We start from the raw sequence: 21361 nt of genomic DNA, 5'->3' as shown, positions 1-21361 counted from the left end.
CTGCATTGCCTCGTTGTGTTTTTTTTTTTTGTCATGTGTCAGGTCACTAACATCACTTCAGTAGGGTTTTATAATTGCATTTAATATGTCACTTACTATGCACGCCTCATCTGATTTCTATGGCAATAATGAGATAATTCATCTGTGCTGGGTTGCACAGTCAGTTGTGTGTTGATAACGCATTTAATTTTACCGAGTTTCAAAATCTTGGCTGATTTTAGAGAAGGGTTCGAGCTGAGATAATTTCATATTTTAAAATACTTATCAACTCCAAACCCTTAATGCTAGCTTTTCTCTTTGTCTTTTCAGATAGGGCAACTCCGTCCTGATCCATTGTCGCTGCTGTCTCCTGCAAAATTTTACGCAGAGATTTCATACAACTTCTGTCATTTCATTAATAGAGGAGACAAAACGAGAAATTCTGTGCTAATGTTTATTAACTGCTTAGGGCTCACCTGGGGACAGGGTTGGAGGCAGGGGGAAGGCAGCCAGCTTTTCCACCATCACTGCTATCGCACAGGCCCTTCTGACTCCCAGCGATGAAAGCACAGCGAACAAATTGGTGGGGAGGTGGAATATTTTCCGTGATTTGACAGGAATTTCTGGAGCTGTGCTTTGTCATTTTAGCCTGAGTGAGAGGTACCGTTTTTAGGAATATTTTTAGGTTTTACCCACTTTTTGAAGTACTATATTTCGCTCCTGTACAACAGTTTGGTTGTGAAGTTAATTGCTCTTTTATTTTACGGTGACCTTGACTGTATTTCGTAGCTGAAGAAAAGCGACATTTAGGTTTTCTAATTTAAAAGCACAAAAGAGGTTGGAGGAGACAGTGTTAGTACCCAATTCGCATGCCAAGAAAAGGTGCTTATGTTAAATTATAGGCTGCTGAAGCTGGGACCGAAGATAACATTATTAGACTTTTGCAATAAATATGATTAATGGGACAACAGGGGTATAATTTGGGCCACCTCTTGTGTGTGCAACTTATTTATTTTCATGGGTAGGATTTTATCATTTAAATCAAATATATGCATGCACGTATTTTCTAACCTCTCTCTCCCTCTATTTGGAGGTTTAAAAGGTACCTTGTCTAAAACTGTTCTACAAAACCTACTCTGGCAGAATTTTTGGTAAAAGTGGAATTTCCCCTTCTGTATTGCCTCTTCCTCAGATTAAGATCCGCAAGGTTTGGGAGAATACAGGTTATTCTCTGTCACAGAAAAACCTGCCTGAGACGTGAGAAGAGTAGTCAGAGTGCTGCTGGGTTTAGAAAATGTGAAAGGGGAGGATGGAGCGAGTGCTCTGGCTCGTGCTGCACGCTTGGAGCGGCTGCCACGCAGGACTTTGTCTGAAAGCCTCGTCCAAACAAATAATTTAAATACAGAATTGTTGCTTTACCAAAGCTGCAGTTCCTGCAAGATCTGTCATGCCTGCGCTCGAGATGGATGGATTGTAGTGGGGAAAGCTACAATGCATCTTTCAGTAGCCACTTAACCTCTTTTTAGTGAAAAGGGGATCAAAACACAGGACAGCATTTGCTTGTGTTCAGCAGTAGCTTGTTTTTTGTCAAGTCTGGAAAGAAACTTGGAGTCCAGCAATAATGCTCGCCCCCCCCTTACCTCTCTGAATATAGATAGAAGCTGTATGAATTTCCAGCTGTTTTTAAGACTGAGATAAGGGGAAAAATATCCTTTCACAAAACCAAGGGCTTCTTAACCTTTAAAAGCACGGACGTGGAAGACAGCGGTGGATGGTGGCATCGGCGTGATGGATTGGCACAATTCCCGTGCCTCCCATGGGGTCAGCGGAAGTGTGCATTATTCTGACACGCCGCTTTTGAGGGGAAATAAAAGTCTTTTAGAGCCCTAAATCATCTTTTGCAAGCAAAGATCAGAAAAGGTTACTCTGGCAGCTGAGATGGACCTATCAGCTATTTTCCCCTCGAAGCACTGCCGTGCACTTCTTCTCACCACCTCCTTGCCCTGACTTCAGTGCGCGGCACAGACCGGTGCCTTCGTTGTGTTTGTGTATTTTTCCCAGCCTCCATCGTATCTGTGTGCTGAAATTCTGCGTGTCTGTCAACTCTCCCCTGGGAAACAGCTGATTTCTGTATTTTGGCAAACCGAAATGTAAGCTGAAAAGAGTGTTTTTCAAATACCAGGGTGGCCTGATAAGCCGAGAGTTCTTGACTGTGTGCTTGTGTCTCTCAGCAGGGTGTTAATCACCATCTTAGAAATGGAAAATCAGTTTAAAAGGCCAAAAGGAGAGATTTGGCCTTTCTGAAGTTTGAAATATTAACGTGCTTTCCTTAAGGGCCTGGAAAACCCTTAACTGTAAGCAAGATTTTGTGAGGAATATGAACATTAAACAAAGGCTCTGGGGGCGCTTTTCATCCTGGTGGAAAAAAAAAAAATACATTTTAAGCCTATGGATTCCAAATGCTTTCTGCTTATAACCCTACCTGCGGGTGGTAATTGAGCATGGTCCAAGAACTGCAGGAGGAGCAGCGGGACAGACATCCGTCCTGCTTGTGACCCCTCTCGTGGCTGCTGTCGCTGCTGCACGTGGGAGTTGGGGCTTAATGTGCGACCTATTCCTCATACTTTTAAAGCTTACTGGGGCTTTGCTAACACAGCTTCACTTTGGAGCTTGGGCTGGTGCCCAGTGCAGATTCACCACCAAGTTTTGTGTGCTCACCAAACACGTTGCTGCTGAGGTGGTGCAGTGGCTCTGCAGCTTCAAACATTGCTCTTCGCCCTTTCCCAGCCCTCTTTCTGTGGAGAATAAAATAGGAAGCACAGCTTCTTTAGTATGTCTTCCTACCTCTGCCATCTAAGGATGGATAAAATATGTTTTGAAGACACGGGCTGTCGCCTCATGCAATTGTTTGGTTTCCCTCCTGTAAAACTGGCTGCCTTCTCGGCTAAAATCCGGTGTCTGCTCTGGAATGGTGTTTGTAAAAACAGTTTTAATCTAGGCACGGTGTGTTAAACTGACACCAGCCCAGCAAAAGGTCTATTCCGAGAAGCGTGGCAGCTTGCGATGCTCTCTGCAGAAAGTGCTGTCTTGTAGATGCTTGCTTTTTAAGGGAACAATGCTGAATTTAAATAAGCAGCAGGAACAGCTCGGCTGTTTGATCCCTGCGCTGAAGTGCATCCACATTTGAGGATCAAGACAACTCTGGAAATTCCTACATATTGAGCTGTTAAATGATGCAGAAACCTACAAAATGAATATACATACGGCGCAAAGGTGTTAGCCAAGTGCTGAAAGCAGAATAACTGCATCGGTCTGTGACAGAGCCTGGATGAATAAATTTGGCCCCTGGGAGTTTTCCTGGCTGGTGGGAGCCGCTTGCTCTGCCTGCTGCTGGCCCTTCTAGGTCCCGTGGAGCTTGTGCTCAGATGTTTGCACTATGGGTCTTTGCTCAGCCTAGATGGGTGCTCTGATTCCCCTCTGGTGTTCAAAGGGGGAAACTCTTTGGAGAAACACTGGGGTGGGCTACATCCATCTCACTCTGCTGCCCAAGCAGCTTGTAGCTGATGGATGTGAGGCTTCATGGCAGTGGTGGACGGGTATGTATTTCCAGGGAAGTCGCTGGAGGGGGAAAAAATGTGAAAATGTAACACTGTTTTCAAAAGGATGTGGACCCCATGCTTTCTACTGTCACAAATGCGGTGCTTAAAAGGGAAACATGCTGGGGATTTCTCATTCCAGATATTAACATGGTCCTGTACCAGAAATGTAGCAAAAGGTTCCGATAACTCTACACAGAAAGCATCTTTAGCATCTATGTATTTGGGATTAGCCTTTTTTCTTTTTCTTCTTGAAAAGAAGCAAGTGAAATATTTTTATTAAACATCTTTACCATTTCCTCCTGTTAACTTATTAACTGATGAATGAGCAGATATTTGCATCTGGCTGGCCTGTAGATAGTTTTAAGTGTCATCACATCAAAAAAAATGTATCTGGGAACCACATTTAGCTCTTGAGTGGGTAGATATAGAAGAATGTAGGAATCTCCTTAAAACTGATAAATGATAAAATTAAGGAGAAACGGGAAGAAGTTAATTTTAATTCCTGGCAGGCTGAGGTAGAACTACTTTTATATATCTCGCTTTGCATGTGTTGAAGACGTGTATTTTTTCCTTATCTAGGATCGCTGTCAAATTATCAACTTGGGAAATGAGACGTGTGTTGAATTTTTACACCAGTGACAGCCCAAGGAAGGGATCGGTGTGGTTTTTGGTACCAGGTGACACGGCCGTACTGTGCTTTAGCAGCTGGCTTAGTGATCTCCAGGGTAAGAATTTCTTCCGCTTCATTGCCAGCATCCTCTTCCGAGGAAATCAGTGTGGACTTCTGCAAATAGCTTTGTCCTTTCTCAAATAGGCTGTGCTCTTAATAATCAGAATGAGTCGCAGGCATTCCATTAATTGTCCAGATAATTAGCTTTAGGCAATCTGGCGTTTCATCTTTGTCTCAGACTTAATCTCAGCTAGTTTTCGCTCAGTCACTGGCATGTGTAATTCCTCATCTATTTTGACATTTCTGTCGCATTAGCATTTATCATATTTCCATTCCTCTAGACCTGAGGAACCTTTAATCAATCGTACTGTTCTGTGACTTACTTATGCTACATAAAACGCATATCATTGTAACTTTTTGCATCCACTGACTTGATCAATGTGCGTTTTATTTTGCTAAAGTTCACTTGCAGCCTTAGCTGACTTTGTTTTTCTTGTAGCGCCTTCGTGTAGGTTGTTAAAATCTTCAGTGAGAGTTCTCCTTCCCTGGGCACGTTTGTGGTATTTTAAACCTAACTTTGCATTTATTAATCCCCAGAACAATGCCAGATGGTGAAACCCAGGAATATGCGATATGGATGCATGTGTGCGCCCATGTGCACACATTTTATCTCTGTGCATGGCCGCACAGGCTGAGTTAGTGTGATGGGAGGTTTTATTAGGTAATAAAGCTGTGTTTCAAGTTATGCAGGTCACCTCAAGTGAGGACCAAAAAAAGGGGTTGTTCAGCTCTGTGCTGTATATTGCTTCGAGAAAAGCTTTTTAGAAAGCTCTGCTGTTGCTGGCGGGAAGTGCTTAGATTACTTTTCTCCAGAAGTTGGACACCTTCTGCTAAGTTCAGACAAAAAAGAGAAACCGTTACCCTGTGTTCATTTGGAAAACTGTGAACCTCCCAGTTAGTTATATTGGTCCCAAAGTGCTAGTCTGAAACACTGCATGGGCATCAGGGGCTAGGCCTTAAATCTGTCACTGCTTCCCTAGGTATTGCAAGCTTTGTGTCTGAGGCTAGTAACGAGGTGGAGAGATTTGGCAGTAAAGGAGGGAAGCATCTTTCTGCTAAGTAGACTTTTAATTAGGTTTGGAATTGCTGAGAAATTCAGAACATTAGAGCAAGGTGGACAGGAGGAGCTACATGTGCAGAGGAAGAAGAAGTGTGGTACCTTATTGAAAATGGGGGAAAGATTTCTAAAAGGTGTGTGCATTAGTATTCATTGTAGGAAAAAAAAAAATAGCTCAGTTGCTCTATGCTCTATTGATTTTTCTATCCTTGGTTTGTTTTTAAAAGGAGAAACACTGCTGTTTCTTCCCCTAAGACCAGATCTTTCCTACTGCCTTGTCATAGAATTACAGAATCATTAAGGTTGGAAAAGACCTTCAAGATCACCTGATCCAGCCGTACCCCTACTGTTTATATTACCTGCTAAACCATGTTCCAAAGTACCGTGTCCCATGTACCAAGTCCATCCTTTCCTTAAACACCCCCAGGGACGGTGACTCCACCACCTTCCTGGGTAACCCATTCCAATGCCTGACTGCTCTTTCTGAGAAGAAATGTCTCCTGATTTCTAACCTGAACCTCCCCTGGAACAACTTGAGGCCAGTCCCTCTGATCCTATTGCTAGTTATCTGCGAGAAGAGACCGACCCCCAGCTCCCCACACCTTCCATTCAGGTAGCTGTAGTGAGTGCTAAGGTCTTCCTGAGCCTCCTCTTCTCCAGACTAAACAACCCCAGTTCCCTCAGCCGCTCCTCACAGCACTTTTGCTCCAGGCCCTTCACCAGCTTCATAGCCCTTCTCTGGACACGCTCCAGGGCCTCGATGCCCTTCTTGTAGTGAGGGGCCCAAAGCTGAACACAGCACTCGAGGTGCGGCCTCACCAGAGCTGAGTAGAGGGGCACAATCACCTCCCTGGTCCTGCTGGCTACAATATTCCTGACACAAGCCAGGATGCCGTTGGCCTTCTGGGCCACCTGGGCACACTGCTGGGTCATGTTAAGGCGAGCATCAGCCAGCACCTCCAGATCACTTCCTCTGCACAGCTTTTGAGCCACCCTGCCCCAAGTCTGTAGCACAGCATGGCATTGTTGAGGCCAGAGTGCAGCACCCAACACAGAGCCATGTTGAATTTCATCCCATTGGCTTCTGCCCATCGACCCAACCTGTCCAGGTCCCTCTGCAGGGCCATCCTACCCTGTGGCAGGTCGACACTTCTCCTCAGCTTGGTGTTGTCTGCAGACTTACTGAGCATGCACTCAATTCCGTCGTCCAAATCATCAGTAAAGATATTAAAAAGGATGGGCCCAAATAACACTGGTGACCAATCGCCAGCTGGATTTCACTTCATTCACCACCACTCTCTGGGCCCAGCCGTCCAGCCAGTTGTTAACCCAGCACAGAGTGTGCCTGTCCAAGCCATGGGCTGCCAACTTCTCCAGGAGAATACTGTGGGAGACCATGTCAAAGGCTTTGCTGAAGTCTAGGTAGACTGTCAGCAGCCTTTCCCTCATCCACCATGTGGGTCACCCAGTCATAGAAGGAGATGAGGTTGGTCAGGCAGCACTTGCCTTTCATGAACCCATGCTTGGCTGTCTTGCATGTGTTATGTGATTGCACTCAAGATCTGTCTTATTGTTTAAGGATGGAGGCAGTGGAGCAGAGGAAACTTTATCACAACACAAGTGCCTTGGAAGCTGTGCTAGGACAGTGACCTTCCCTCAGCCGGAGGGAACTGATCTATGTGTGACAATGAGTGGGAAAAGCACCAGCAGCATGGCAAGCAGAGCACCACTTCCATGAGGCCCACCTTCTCTGCTCACACTGGCACCACTGTGGGCCGAAGCTGCACCAGGGCTCATGCAACCAAATGGCTGCCAGTATTAAAGATGCTGTGTTTCTGCACAGGGAACCTGCATTGTGCTGCTTCTGTTTTGACAGGAAAGTCCAAGGGGGCTTCAGAGCTTCTGTGTGGTGCTGCTGTGAAATATGTAGCCAAGGTTCAGCCGTGAATGGGCTCACATCAAAAGGTGCCTGCTGCTCAGGAAGGGTGTCACACACAGACATGGATTGAGGGGATAATAATATATAGAGCACTGGTTTTGCATGTAATAAATAATGCAAAAATAAGTGCCTAACTTTCTCCACGTGAGTAATCCTTCCTAAGCACATCATGGATTTGGAACCCATCAAATTCATGACTTCATTGATATCAAGTTGCTGTGTAAGCCATCTCAACAGTTTTAAGTGCAGCTATACCATTTTAAAGATCCTCATCCCCTTTGGGCTGATGCTGCAGCAGCTATTTTTTTTCTTTTTTTTCCAGGGATGTAGCATAATAGATGCAATTTTCTTGTTTAGGGTTCAGTTTCTGAAACATAGTAGTGTTTGTAGCTTTTGGTAGAGTTAAATGGGACTCACACTATAATCTGTTTCTTCTTGTGCATGATTTCTTCTTCAAATATACTGTCACTTCATGGCAAGATATGTTATTTTCTATAGTCTTTTAGAGTTTGGTACAAACTGTTCAGAAGTTCCAGGCTCAAAGGTTTTACTGTAACTCATCCAATCTCTTTCATAACAACATAAACTTTTCACCCACTGGCTTACATGGGGCTTTGTTTGGTCTAACAGGAAAAAATTCAAGGCCATGTTCACTTTTCTTTTGGTAGAAGGATTTACTACTTGTACTGGACTTGGTAGAGTAGTAGGTAGGTTTCCCTCCCTGAAAGATTTTAAAACCAGAAGGGACTACTAAATTATTTAGTCAGCATAACACAAGCTATAAAATGTGATTTTCAGCTAGGTATCTTCCGCAGTGAGTCCCCCATCTGTAATATTGAGTGTGCCATACTGCAGATGTTGAGGATGCTGTTGGAGCAGCATGGTGATGAAGGTGAGGAGCAGACCGGAGCCAGCTTTGGCAGAGGTGAGGTAGGGAGGGGTAGGAGGAGGCTCGGAGCAGCACCTTTTCGGCCCTTTTGGGTTGAAAAAATATATTCCTTTTTGGCCTGTTCTGGAGCAGCTCGTTTTCTTGATTCATTTACCGAAGGAACAGAGACAGCGTTGGTTGCTTGTCTGTTCCTGTGGTGTATACGTACCATTTGTTTCTAATAAGGATGACTTGAAGTCGTATGAATTCTTGTGCTTGCAGATGACTCTTTCTCAGCCTCCCCACGCACTTTGCAGCTGTGGGAGGAAGTATTTGAACACAAATATGATTCTGGATTTATGGAGGCTGCTCGTGTGAGTAGAGTTACTTATTTGCATTACTATTTGCCGGCGTAAGCTCATGCGCTGTGACTTTCCCTCCGTGGATTTGCTCCTGCCTTGCACAGCTTTCATCAGGGCAGCAAACCTTCACTCCCGTGAGCTTGCAGGGAGGCATACAAGCATACAGCAGGTTTGGCTTCAAGCTGCAGCTTCAGCAAGGTTTTTACGCCTCTGCTTTTTGACATCTGGACCGAGAGCTTTACTGATTCATTGCAGGTCTTCCTGGAGTACGAGGTGAGCTGCTGCGTCTCTGCCACATGTGTGAGTGCTAGATAGGCATTCAGACAAGATTACCTGAAAAATGGGCTAGGGAAACTTTAAAGCCGATGGAGCTAATCAGCATCCTGCATGCCCGGTCTATCGGGCACATCAGATTCACCAGCAGGACAGAAATCTGGCGTGCAGGAAATTAGGGTCAGGAGTGACGGGTGGGGAGGAGAGGGAGACGCTTAAGAACCATCCAGCAAGAAAATGGAAGGAGTCAGAAATGCATTTGCTGATGCTGCCTGTCAAAAATCAGAAGCTGATGTATGCTTATGAAAGGAGCTGGGTTTTTTTGTTTTGTTTTGTTTTTTACTTGAACGTCTCCTAGGCTGTTGTTCTGCAGTGGCTGGACAGTGTAGCACAGTGAGGTCCTCTGATTCTTTGGTTGTCTTTGTGGTTCTCTCCTAAATTATAGCAATAAATCTAATAAATTAAAGTAATAAGATTTAATGCTTCTTTGGGGGTATGACAGCAAAAATTTGCCTTTAATCAAGAAGTTATATCTTCCTGAAATTTCATTTATAGGCTGTTTCCTAAAATTGGGAACTTAGACTATTTCCTGTCAGTCTTAGTCTGCACTATTTCTCCTACATTATTTAAGGGTATTAAAATTGCATGGCACATACACTGTACCAAGTTTGATGAAAGAAAAGATTGGTCCTGACTTTACATGGAATTACACACTAGCCATTATTTATTGTTGCACTTTATTTCATTTGGGAAACAGGATTAACTCAGATGAGTACTCTCCGACGGACATTTCTCAGTAATATCCCCTATGCTATTTAACATATTTTGTAGATCTGCACATTCTGTTTCCAAAGAGCTCATTTTCCATTTGAATTGAGATGTACAAAGTCACCTTTTTAAATTACACGAATTTATCATGATAAAATAGAGCATTTTTTTTTTAAATCATCATGTGTATTTCTGTCTCCAGTCAGGCTGGAGGGAGTTGAATAAAAATTTCAAGACAAATCCTTTCTTCCTCTCCTCTCTCTGTAAGTCTCCTCTGCAATATATTTGTTTCAAAGCAAAAAATCAAATCCTTAAAACTGTAAAAGAATGTTGCATCAGGAAGTTGCAACCTTGTTAAAGTACTGTAAAGTGAAGTATGAGTCTTGAGCAAGTTGCCGTCATATTTGGGACCTTCCTTTGACTGGAGAGTCTAGTAGGGTAGTAAATAGTAAAGCAATTCCTCTGGTAATTTGACATGTAGTAGCCTGGCTTAATAGCAAAGTATATTGTTGGGAGAACGTATACATTGATCACAGAAAGCATAATTCTTTCTGCAGGAGCTGGCGGTGGTGGGGACTGGGACTGAAGACCCATGAGTCGTGGCTGGGTTCTGCCTCTGTGCATCACGGTTACAGCAGCGGCATCTGCATGGACGGGTGAACGCCATTTGATTCAGCTTGTGCTTTCTCTCTCTTGCATCAGCAAGGCTCATGCGCTGGTTGAGATCTTCTAAATTCAGCACTTCAAGGAAAAAAAAAAAAATAGGCCATTTGAGGAACTGTGCGCAGGAGGGCTGTAGTTCTGTTGCTTAGCAGAAAGGCACCATGCGAGGCTGTAGTTGCCCAGATCTCTCTTCCAGGTTTGCCACGGTCCTGTTTCTCAAGGTGTCTTTTCTTTTGAACCTGTGACGAGGAGTGGGATTGTTCCCTTAGCAGCCCTCATGTGTCCGAAGCCCAGCTGGTCATCCCCATCTCTCACACCTTCTGGTGAGTGCTTGACCTGAGGGCTGATCTCCTGGCCACGGTGTCATCAGGAGGCTGAAGCCCTGGTGTCAGAAATGGTCTCTTTTGTAGTAAGACAGCCCCAGATGAGAAAATTGTAGCCAAAACAAGGAGTGACCTTGTCATTTATGCTGGGTGCAGTAATTTTGCGCATTTTCATAAATGTTGCTAACGCGCTATTGCTGCCGTATGAGCCGGTCCTTGCTTCGCTGTAGCACAGCACTGAGCTGTTAATTATAGGAGTCAGAGGAGAGGTACAGCTGCAAATCTGCCCCGTCAGGATTTATCAGGCTCCATTTTGTAATCAATGGTTTATTTATTAAACCATCAGAAAATCATGCATGCACTCTGGCCACGACAGCACGCAGCTCTGCTGGGGCATTTTGTCTGAATCGATGGAAGCAATCATCTGCTTTACATCAGCTATCGAACCCGCACGGGTCCTCCAGTGATGAACGGCTTTATCGTCTGCGTGGAATCGACTGCTGCCGATGCCTGGAGCTGGGAGGGTGGTGTTAAAAACACTGAATTTCTTAATAACTTGCATTTTTGTGCCTTTTTTTTTTTTTCTGTATCTTGCTCTGGCTTCCGTGAAGCAAACCAGAATCTTAACTCTGCATGGCTGAATCCCCTGCAATTAGGGAGAGGCTCGTGAAATGGGTTGGGAGGGGAGATGCTGGGAAGCACAACGGAGGGTGGCTGCAGCACTGCGACCAAAGCCTGCTGGTCTCATTGACCCGGCCAGAGGGTTGATTCTAGGGTCAGCAGATGACAAAATTTCAAAGCACAGTAGCAGCATCCTTTTATTTTTCAACCTGCTTTGTGTTTCCCTGCATGCCTGTGGTAGTTGATTAATTTTGGGAGATGGCAGGGGTTTGCCTTATGTTCATTTCCGAGCACAGATTTTAATGGGGGTAGCACGTCCCTCTGAAACACAGGGTGTTGGGGTAGGTGTTTTGTGTTCTCCTAGCTTTCATTTTTCTCTTACCAGAGCTCTGATAAAGAACCAGAGCTGCTACAACTCCTGTTACCCACTGAGGGCAGCCCCTGTAACATAAGAGACTTCTTGCCTGAGGACGTTTTGGTTGGAAACTAACTCCAAGGACCACCATCCTTTCCCTGTGTAATCGTCATGGTTGTTACAACAGCAGAGGCTCTATTCCACCAGGCATTGCAATAGTGACTAACTTCGGGTGGCACGAGGCTTGAAAGATGCTCTGCTCGTGGTGCTCGCCCTGTTGTCAGCAACGTGCCTGTGGATGCTATGAGGGAGGAACCTGGCTTGCTGTAAATCGTTTGTCCGGGGGTTAATTTCAGCCCCAACCTGTTTTTGACAGCTCGTTCACCCTAACGTGGGCTGCTGTACTGACACCGTACCATTTGCCTGTTGTGTGAGGTCTGTTATTGACATAATGGGGCTTTATGGGATTAAAGGGCTTACTGCCAGCGCTAATTATTCAAAAGAATATATAGGTTTTTATAAGCCTCCAAAACTAGCCTTTATTAGATCTGCATTAATACGTTTCAGCTCTTTGCCAGCAGTAATTCAGGCACACTGTTCCTTGCTTATGACCAGTGCTTACGGGAACTTAGAGGATTGGCAGGGAGACGGGCACGCAAGCTAGCACTGCTTGTTGCAGTATCAAGAAGCAGCTCCTGCAGAGTGCTGCTATCGGGGGCTAGTGTGTATTTCGTGCCATGCTGGCACAAGACACACGCTCTAAATGTCCCCTTGTAATGCCTTGGTTGGTATCCAGTAGTGTAATACTCAAGAAAAGACTTGTCAATGTATTATAAAAATACTGCTTTAAGTATTTACAACCCGTGTTTGCTAATACTAATTAATTTCTCAGAATGATCCCTACAGCACAAGAGACGAGGGTACCCAAACCATGCAGCAGGATAAATGTCTGCCTGACCCTGGGGTGGCTGTCACAAACCAGGTGTTCACCACTCCAGGTGTTCATTTTGGCCGGTTTTGTGCTGAATTATAGCGAGACTCTGCAAGATGAAGAGTTAACTAACTGGTGATTAATCCGACGATATCCTTCACGTATGTATCTACACTTAATGTTTTCCCCTCCATTACGGTTAGTAATAGAAGCTCAGTGAATGTAAGAGTTCTGTAAAGCTGCAGACGTTATCTTCTTTCCATCAACCCATTTTCTGTATAAAAGAGGTCAAATCACATTAGGTTTTTACCATTGAGATCCCAGGGCTTCAAAAAGAGCCCTGTGAGTCTGTTCAGTGGAAAATGAAACTAAACTAACGTGTACTTACATCGGTGCACTAAGACCTGCACTGATTTCTTCTTTTTCTTGCATTAGTTTAGAAGAGAGAAGTTAAATATCTGATGATAAAAGTGGATGGTAAAAGATCATGAATGGAAAATGATTACTCTTTCAAACGTCTTGTTGGACAGCCAGTTACACAAAAGGGAAAGATTGTTACCTCAGAGTTACCATCTTGCTCCTCGCTTGGGTGTTAAATGCATTCAAATTTATACTAGCCAGTTCTTTGGTGTGCAATTTGTGTGCATGTTGATAGGGTTTCAAAAAGTGCTTTTTTTTTTTTTTTTTAACCCTCTAGGGACACTTGATGTGCAAGCCAAGTGCTCCTACACGCATGATAGAGCAATTTCTTCGCTCTGGAAAGTGCTGCTAGATAGAAATAATAGCAGAGCAAACATTGACTTCCTCAGAATTGTTACTTGTTCAAATAAGGATACCATAACAAAACCGTACACTGGGTCAAAAGTGCTCTGCTCTGCGCTGATGAGAGCTCAGTAATTTTGGTAGCGTTCCAATAGGAGGATGGAGTTGATAGAAAGTTGGTGCACAGTACAGAGAATAGGCTTATATCCGATCCTGAAAGTCACTTAGGTTAAGTTTTAAATCTATTACTAAATATTTTCCTAATGCTTTAGGACTTTTTTCCTAGAACAGATTGGCAGGGTTTTGTTTTGGTCAAAGGACTCGTACTGATTTGCCCTGTTCGAAAATCTGAAGTTTGGTTGAGGGTGTTTTTTTTGGAAACTTGGCATTTTTTCACTGGAATTATTTAATGCAGTGCCAGTGGCACCTGGAGAGCAAAGGCATGTGTGTATATTCATTTACAAGAGGAAGAGCAGATTACTCTTCCGCGTTCACTGTACATTATTACATGGCAATCTGTCAAAAAACTTGAACCCGAGTTAAGCGTGTGCATGTATATGCAGAGCCGATTTCAAGAACAGTTCCGCAGCACACACAGATTTCGAGGGGATTAATAATCTATGAATAAAACATACCCAAGCTACGTAGCAGCACTTTGGGTTTTGACACGGCGACTAGCGTGTGAAATGCAGAGGCTGTGTCCGCCTGGAAAAATGACTGGGGGCAGGTCTCCTGCTCCTGCACGGCAGCACAAGGCCGCTTCCCTTTGCGGAGGGGATGCTGTTACAAGCCCAGGGAACATCCAGTTCAATCTGCATAGCATGCTGCAGTGTCTGCCTATTACCATGGCGCATAAGTAACAATTTCATAGTAGCATTTTAAACTATTACTCCCTCCTTAAACCGTATGCTAATTTTCTTAAAGAGAAGTCTAATTGCTCTCTTTATATGCAGCTCCGAGTCAAAAGCTTAATTTCTCCCTCCAGTTGGATAATTAAATCATGCAACGTTCATCTCTTGTGACTCCTCCTGTCCCAGAAATCTTACATTTTTACTCTAGCTGTCTTCCACAGCGCACAGCCACTGACAAAGCCTTCACCTTTAATTTACTTGTGCCACTAAGACAGCAGTTTGTTTCAGTTCAGAAGTAAGGATTCATTTTCCTTTCCTTGAGTTTCACCGCGTATTTCCTTCCCTCGAAAAGAAACCCCGTCTTTCCCACAAGTACATTCTCCAGGCATTGTAAAACAAAGGATTTATTTTTTTTTCCCTGTGACCTGATTTTGCAAACCTGCAAGTGCTCCTGTTTAAATCAGCAGCCTGGCTCGCATGGGGTAATAGTTTTGGGAATGGATTAACTTGAAAATCAAAGAAGGCGATTTGAATGCCTTCGTGGCACGGTGCGAGGCATACTGTTTGTGGGCAGCTAGAGCTAGCGCTGCAAGAGCAAAGCTGCCACACAGAAACGTGTGGTCTCCTTGCTTCATTTTCTTCTTCAAAAAAAGCATTTTTGAGATCTGTGGGTGCTCAGCAGTGGATCAAGGAGACCCAAGCATGAGCAGCCTTGCTAAAGCCAGGGGGGCCACACATATGCCAAAAGTAAAGACCACCTTAGTCAGCCTTGCTCAGAAATTTGGAAGGACTGAACCCAGTAAGAAGGGTGAACATCTCTGAAGGACTTTTTCCTTAGTGTGCTTGTGGAGTTTTAAGAGATAACGGTTAGCTAATTTGTGAAGTGGTGATTCTAGTGTTGAAACATTGGTTCTGATGTTATTTTTTGAGCACAGCAGTGCTTGTCACCGTAGTCCTGTTAACCGTGGCTGTTATGCTCTGAATAGTTTGCTATCCAGATTGATAGATTGCTGTGTTAGGACAAGGCTTTGGTGAAGCAAGAGAAGCTGCAAAAAAGCACGTGAAGGGCTAGCTTTGTGCTCTGCTTTGTGTTAGGCTGCTGACTTGCTTCTGAGGTTTCACAGTCTAACATGTCCACTGGTAATGCTGACTTTTCATTACGGGAGCTGCAGGTCAGCATCTCGGCATTTCCCCATTGATTTTTAAATGCCCATATTTTCCAGTGCCTTTCGTTCGTACCACTGCTCAGCATCAGTACTTAAAATGACTATACCAGTTAAGGAGGTGCTCAGATGCTGCTCCCCCTCCTTCCCTATCTTCCCCAGTACTTCTTCCAGTTCTTAACATTTAAAATTGGGTACAAAGCATTTTTTATTTTAAATTTGTACCCGATGGCATTTGTAGCATTGGCTTTCGCGGATAAAGCCCCGGCTGCTTTGGGCCTTCCCAGCTTAAATGGGAGCACGGAAGCGATGGAAATGTCACTCTCCCTGCAATTGGCAGGGGAGCAGAGGTGGGTGGCATCACAAGGATGAATTTTTTTGCCTTCCCTTTGATTTTGAAATAGCTCATTTTTTTTTGGATTTCAGGTAACCGTCTTTGCTCTTGCAGAGGTTGTAGGCTCTCAAGAGAGCAGGTTTGAGCACAAACCTGCTGCTCTGTGCAGCTGACGGGAAGGTAGGCTCTTGCCTTGCGGTCTCGTACTGCTGTAGGCTTTCTTTAAGCATCACTAATGGCTCTTCAAACGTTGTTTTATTGAAAAGTTGTTAGAAGAGCACTGCTTAAAGAATTGACCGTAGTTGAAAGAAGGGGCTGAAAGCCCTGAACTAGTTTCGGGAATAGTGTGCTCCATGCTGGGGGTCAGCTTTAGCCTCTAGCAATAGGGTTTTTTGTGTGGACATTAGCCCTGAGACAGCAAGGAGCCGCATGGGAGGAAACACGGTGATACTGGGGCAGCGATTCTGCCAGAGGTCCTGTGTGCCTCTCAACAGGCCTGCTCCCGAGATCACCTGGGCTGTTGAAGCCACGCAGAGATGTGGACTAGGAATCCCTTTGAACGCCGACCTTTCGCTGTTCCCGTTTTAGTGATAAAATATTCAAGGGAGCAGAAAGTGACCCACTTTGTGCACTGCCTGTCAAAGCCTGCAGAAGAGGGGAGAGTACAGCGAGGGCACAGGTGGAACCCAGCAAATACAAATGATTTATGGAGTAGCTGCTTTAAGCCTTTCCAATTACCTCTGTCATCATCCAGTAACATCTATTTATGGGTAGGAGCTTAAATTACGTTGTCTAGAAGAAATGGGTGACATGGGCAGCGCTGGGACTGATGCACAGTCCAGCATCTCTCCATCCCTCTGCTAACCTGCATGTTTGCCTGGTGAAAGCTGTGCAACCCTGTGCTTCAGCTTGGCTTCTCCTTGCCCCAGAGCTCAGTGAAGCAAAGTTAGATATTTGGTGCATCCAAATGATTTGCCAGCTTTAACGGTGTTTTCCTTGTAGCCTGGAAAGGAAGGAGCTTTACCTGACCTAGTTGCATCTGAGCAGGAAAGATGCTTGACACGGCAGCTGGTCACTCAAATATATGTTCTTCTCGTCTAAAATAACATCTTCTTCAAACAAGGTTTGCTGAAGGAGAGGAGGAGGTTGGGTTGAGCTGACCCAACTGGTTGAGCTGAAGTTCTGTTAGCAAGAACCACCCAAACCAAAGGAATCAACCATCATGCTGCCCATCTGCTCCCAGTTTTGTGCTGCGTAAGGTGAAGGTGGGCTTGGCACATACCTTGTCAGGTTGCACAGTGGAGGTTTTAGAGGGCTTCTTGCAACAGTAAACAGAACACTTTACGCTCCTCAGAGGCTCGAAATACTTTATTTTTTTTCCTCCGTGGTGACAAAAGTATAGCCATATGAAAATTTGTAATTAAAAGTGATAGCAATAGATCAGCTAAAAATATGACCGTTAGATGAGACTTAAGGGGTGTTACAGATCTTTTTCCTTTATGCCAAAATTTTTGAGCGTTTTCAGGAGTGAGAGCTATTTTGGGGAATCTTCTTTATCTTTCCTGTCACTTCTTAACTTTTCCATTAAACAGTGCCCTATTTCTGTTCAGCACACCGGAGAGCACGCGTTGCGCTGGTGCCACTAGTGAATTGGAGCTGTGTCATCTTCAGGAAATGAAAAGTGATCAAATTCTCTTGTCGAGGAGGACGCCGGTTTGGAGAGGTTGCATCCCTCTTTTTATAAAAATAGAACCCAGAAATCAAACTTGAACAAACTTGCGACCCAGATATAATTACATGCCTTTAAAATGTCAGGAGATACAGTTGGGTGTAGGAAACTGCTTATAAGCAAAGAGCCTCCAAAAAACCACTGTGCTGTTTTTTCTTTCTGGGCACTTAGGCCCTATATAGTAACTGATTTTATGAAATCCAGGATAACTGTTAACCAGCAGAACTGAACTCTTCAGTTGCCTTAGTAACTAATCCAATCCAAGGAGGAAATAAAAATAGAATATATAATTTTAGAGCCTTTAGGCCCCTTGCCAAGCAAAATATTCTCACTAACAGCAGTCAGATTTGTGATTTGAATGGGTTTTCTTAATAGAATAGATTCTATTTGTTTTATGGAGATAAATGGTACTTGCTTTTCAAATCTGATTAATTACATATCCGGGCCATTAGGTCTTGTAGCTTCTGTACTCTTCCACAAGTTTATTTAACTAAAAATATAACATAACTAAATATAATATAAATAAAAATGGAAAAAATGTTTTAGTTGCCGGCTCCTTTTCAACCTTAATCTGGTTAAAAAAACGAAGACTGCAGTATAACTCAATAAATCACATTAAATTGCCAGGAGGAATGTCATAAGCATCTGCTTAATTCAAGTGTGTTCTTTTTTCTGTATTGATTTGTAAAGCTTGTTGAGAGAAAAAAAGGATATTATTTTTCAAAAGTTATTATTGGTGAAAATTGCCATATCAACCCGTGGCACTGCTCATTCAAGCAAGGTAGGAACTTGGTACCTTTCAGTTGCTCTAAAAGGAATTCTCAGCCTGACAAAACATGCCTCCCGTTTTTAAAATACGTTGTCAAAAATGTGGCATTTGTTGTCAGCAGTTTTAGAGGCTTGCGCTGCTCGTGCACATTGCCTGTGCTTTTGCCAAGCTTTGTACGCAAGCCTTTTGCAAATTCTGGTGAGGGTCTGCATTTTTTCTCCCCTACGATTTTATCGGTGTCAGCAGTGGATGAGGGGCTTGCCGGACCGAGTCCTTCGTGTGTGAATGGCATTCCTGAAGCCAGCTCTCTTGCCCTTGTTCCTGAACGAGGTACGTGGTACGGGATCCTTTATCCTTGTACTTGTATCCTGAAACTGTCTCAGTGCTTTGGGTTATCAAAACAGAGAGTGCTCCTTCCACAAAACAGTCCAAGTACCTGCTTCTCAGTACGTCAACTCTGATCTAACTCCCTGCTCCTCTGAACTGCGCATTCGGGAAGTTTTTGTGTATTCCTTAATCTCTTCCAGTCCGGTAAGTGTTTTAAGGCAGGGCAAAAGGCAAAAGATTTGGTTTCCTGTGGCTGGTGTGTTTTGCTTGAGGACGACTACATTTTTAAGATGTATGATTCAGCAGGTTTGCCGTTCCACTTTAGGATTATCATCCTATAGGGTAAAAAGCTAAATATAGCAGATACGTGCTCTGCACAGCAGCTTTAATGCATTTTGTTCAGTGCTTTTTTTTTTTTTTCTCTATGCTCATGGAATTTCAGGCGCTGCTATTCTTATTTTCGGCATTGTAATTTATTAATACAGCTAACAGGCTCCTCTGAAGCAAATTAAGATTTTTCATCATTGTGCTCTGAAAGAACGGCATGCCAAATCAAGCAGGAAGCTTCCACTGGAACATCGCTGTAATTAGTTTACATGCCTGCAACTAGGAGAGATGGAGTAGGTATGCCTGAGACTGGAGAACCAAGCCGCAGCAGCGTGAGCCCATTGTGTGGCTCCGCTCTCCAAAGCAGGGGTTTCCAGATGAAGATTTTATAAATAACTAAAAAAAAAAAAGCAGGAGTTGTGTGCCCACCTCTAATTCAATAGTCAATCATCGCCCTTCATCCTCTTTCCTGTGCCAAGTAGGGGTTACCTGCATCTGCAGCCAGGTCCTGGGGCTGAGCACGAGGTGAGGACCTTCCTTCCACCCCAGCTTGGCTCTGGTGGGTTGTGTCTGGCTTTCCTAGCTCTCCCTTCATCTTTGGTCATACAACCCATCTCCTTGTGTTCCTCACACACCTTCACAGGTTGCTTGTGAGACGTATTTCAGTGGAAAGTGTGCCCACACAAAGCTTAAAGCCCCTCTGAGACCTGCTTGCAACCTCCAGTAAGTATCTGGAAGCATCCCAGCACGCTGTGGTGGTATTTGGGGTGAAACCAGCTGGAAAGAGGAAGCTCTTGTGTGGAGCCAATGCTCATTTTCTTCCCAGAGCTCCTGGTCTCTGCTGCCTTGGCAAGTTGCCGGGCCTCAGAGGTCTTGCTTGAATGTTTGTGTCTTACTGAGGACAAAAACAAAATGCAAGTGCCATGGTAAAAATGCAACTTGATCTGCTGCTATTTTTTTTTTTCAGAGAAGTTCAGAAAACATTACATTAATACAATGATTTGTGGCCAAAATGTATTATGCAGTTAATTCAAGTAAATTGCAGTTACTCTGTAGCAAATAATTACCACCTGTTTCACATCTGCCTCGAATCCACTCAAAAAACAGCAATCTAGTCATCATTCTTGTATTATTTATGTAGTTTGATTATTTGCAGTCAGACTTCTATTTGCTTGCCCCATTTATAATAATTTTTTCATGCCTTCTGTACACAGAATGGCAAATTTAATAACCTCCTTAGGATTTGTTTAGAAAACCTTTCCAAATCTGTTTGCAGTGCACGACAAGGGCTCCTGATACACCGCAGATACTCGGTGGCCTTTCTCCTAATGAACTGCGGCGCTGAGAGCACTGCTTGCTGCTCTCAGATCCCCGTGGCTCCCTCTCCTCTTTAAAGCCCTTGCACGTCGAAGTGTCACCCACACTTACACAGTTTGCTGAGCTTTTTCACTCTCGGTTGAGACAGAAGCTCCTGAGATGCTTGTTCAAAGCATTTTGGGGCCAGGCAGATGCTTTGCTGAAACAAATGAGGGATTTGAGCAGGGACGGTCACCTCCTGTTACGATGGAAGCGCAGAAGGGTGGTGACAAAAGCCAGATGTACCCTTCTTTAAAATTCTCAGAGCAATATGCCAGTGGAGCTTGTACTCTGTGATCTCTCAGAGCAAGATGTGCCATCGCAGCGTTTCCTTTCGATATTGCATTTCACAGCAAAACTGGGTGTGTGTAAGGGAGGGTGAGGGGTTACCTCCTTGCAGCACACCTAGACCATTCCCCAAAAACAGCTGAGCAGTGACTGGGGCCAGCATCCCTCTGCAGGGCAGGAGCAGCAATCAGAAACCTTGCCCTCAGCTGTGCAAGGCTGAAGAGGAAAGGAATGGGGAAATACAGCCCCTTACTCACCCATGAGTTTGTCTTCTCCATCATACCCAGCTCATATGCGTGTTTGCAGCTCCGATACCAACAGAGTCCCCTATACTTTAACTCTGAGGTAGGGTTGCTGGCCCCAGTAGATGTATTTCTGTATCAACACCCTCTCTCCTCATAAATTTTGGGCTTCCATGAAGGCAACTCGATTTCTGCAGTACCCCACCGATGTTAACAGCTTTTACAGCACGGACAAGTTCCCCTCCCCAGAAGCATCTCCATCCTTCTGTGGCGTGGAGCTTGTGCCCCTTGTGTATGGGTGAGGGAAGCCTGGACGTGCATTTCTCATCACCATGCCCTGCTTTTTTGGGAGGGGAGGGAAGGCATGGGCTGGGGTCTCAACGCATCTGCGAGTGTACCAACCCCAAAAAATTGCAGACCTGCTAAAAGTTCAGCTTGGAGGATTCCGAGCGAACGAGTTGCAAACTCAGCAGCGCTACTGCATGTATTTGTGATACCTCTCACAACTGCCTGTCAAAATTCCCCATCAAGGCACGTTGTGGATTAGTAATTATGCGCATCTATTAGCGGAGCATCCATTCTGTCTGAAAGGCTTTGTGGCAATATCTCTCCAAAGAAGCGCATATCTCATCTCGGTGTCTGCTGGATGGCCGTAACACCTCCCCGAGGGAGATGCCTCTGATAACACTATATTAAAGACGGGGCTTGGTTTTGTCTTTTAAACCTCTATCATACAAGCCAGTGC

At 44.4% G+C, this 21361-nt stretch overlaps 1 long non-coding RNA gene across 3 annotated transcripts in view; it reads left to right on the top strand.

The window, feature by feature from the left end:
* The window catches only part of LOC137852598 (uncharacterized), a 44834-nt gene extending 31750 nt beyond the window's left edge, over positions 1–13084 (top strand). For 2 of the 3 annotated variants that reach the window (XR_011093951.1, XR_011093952.1), the window contains 2 exons: positions 4158–4303; positions 10133–13084. This is a non-coding gene — a long non-coding RNA (uncharacterized lncRNA). The remainder of the gene's footprint in view (positions 1–4157; positions 4304–10132) is intronic. The other variant, XR_011093953.1, reaches the window with a different exon arrangement.
* Positions 13085–21361: the final 8277 nt, after the last annotated feature.

The sequence above is a fragment of the Anas acuta genome, chromosome 2 (genome assembly GCF_963932015.1).
Source record: "Anas acuta chromosome 2, bAnaAcu1.1, whole genome shotgun sequence".
In the NCBI taxonomy this organism is placed as follows: Eukaryota; Metazoa; Chordata; class Aves; order Anseriformes; family Anatidae; genus Anas; species Anas acuta.
This window is presented reverse-complemented; position numbering and strand designations above follow the sequence as displayed.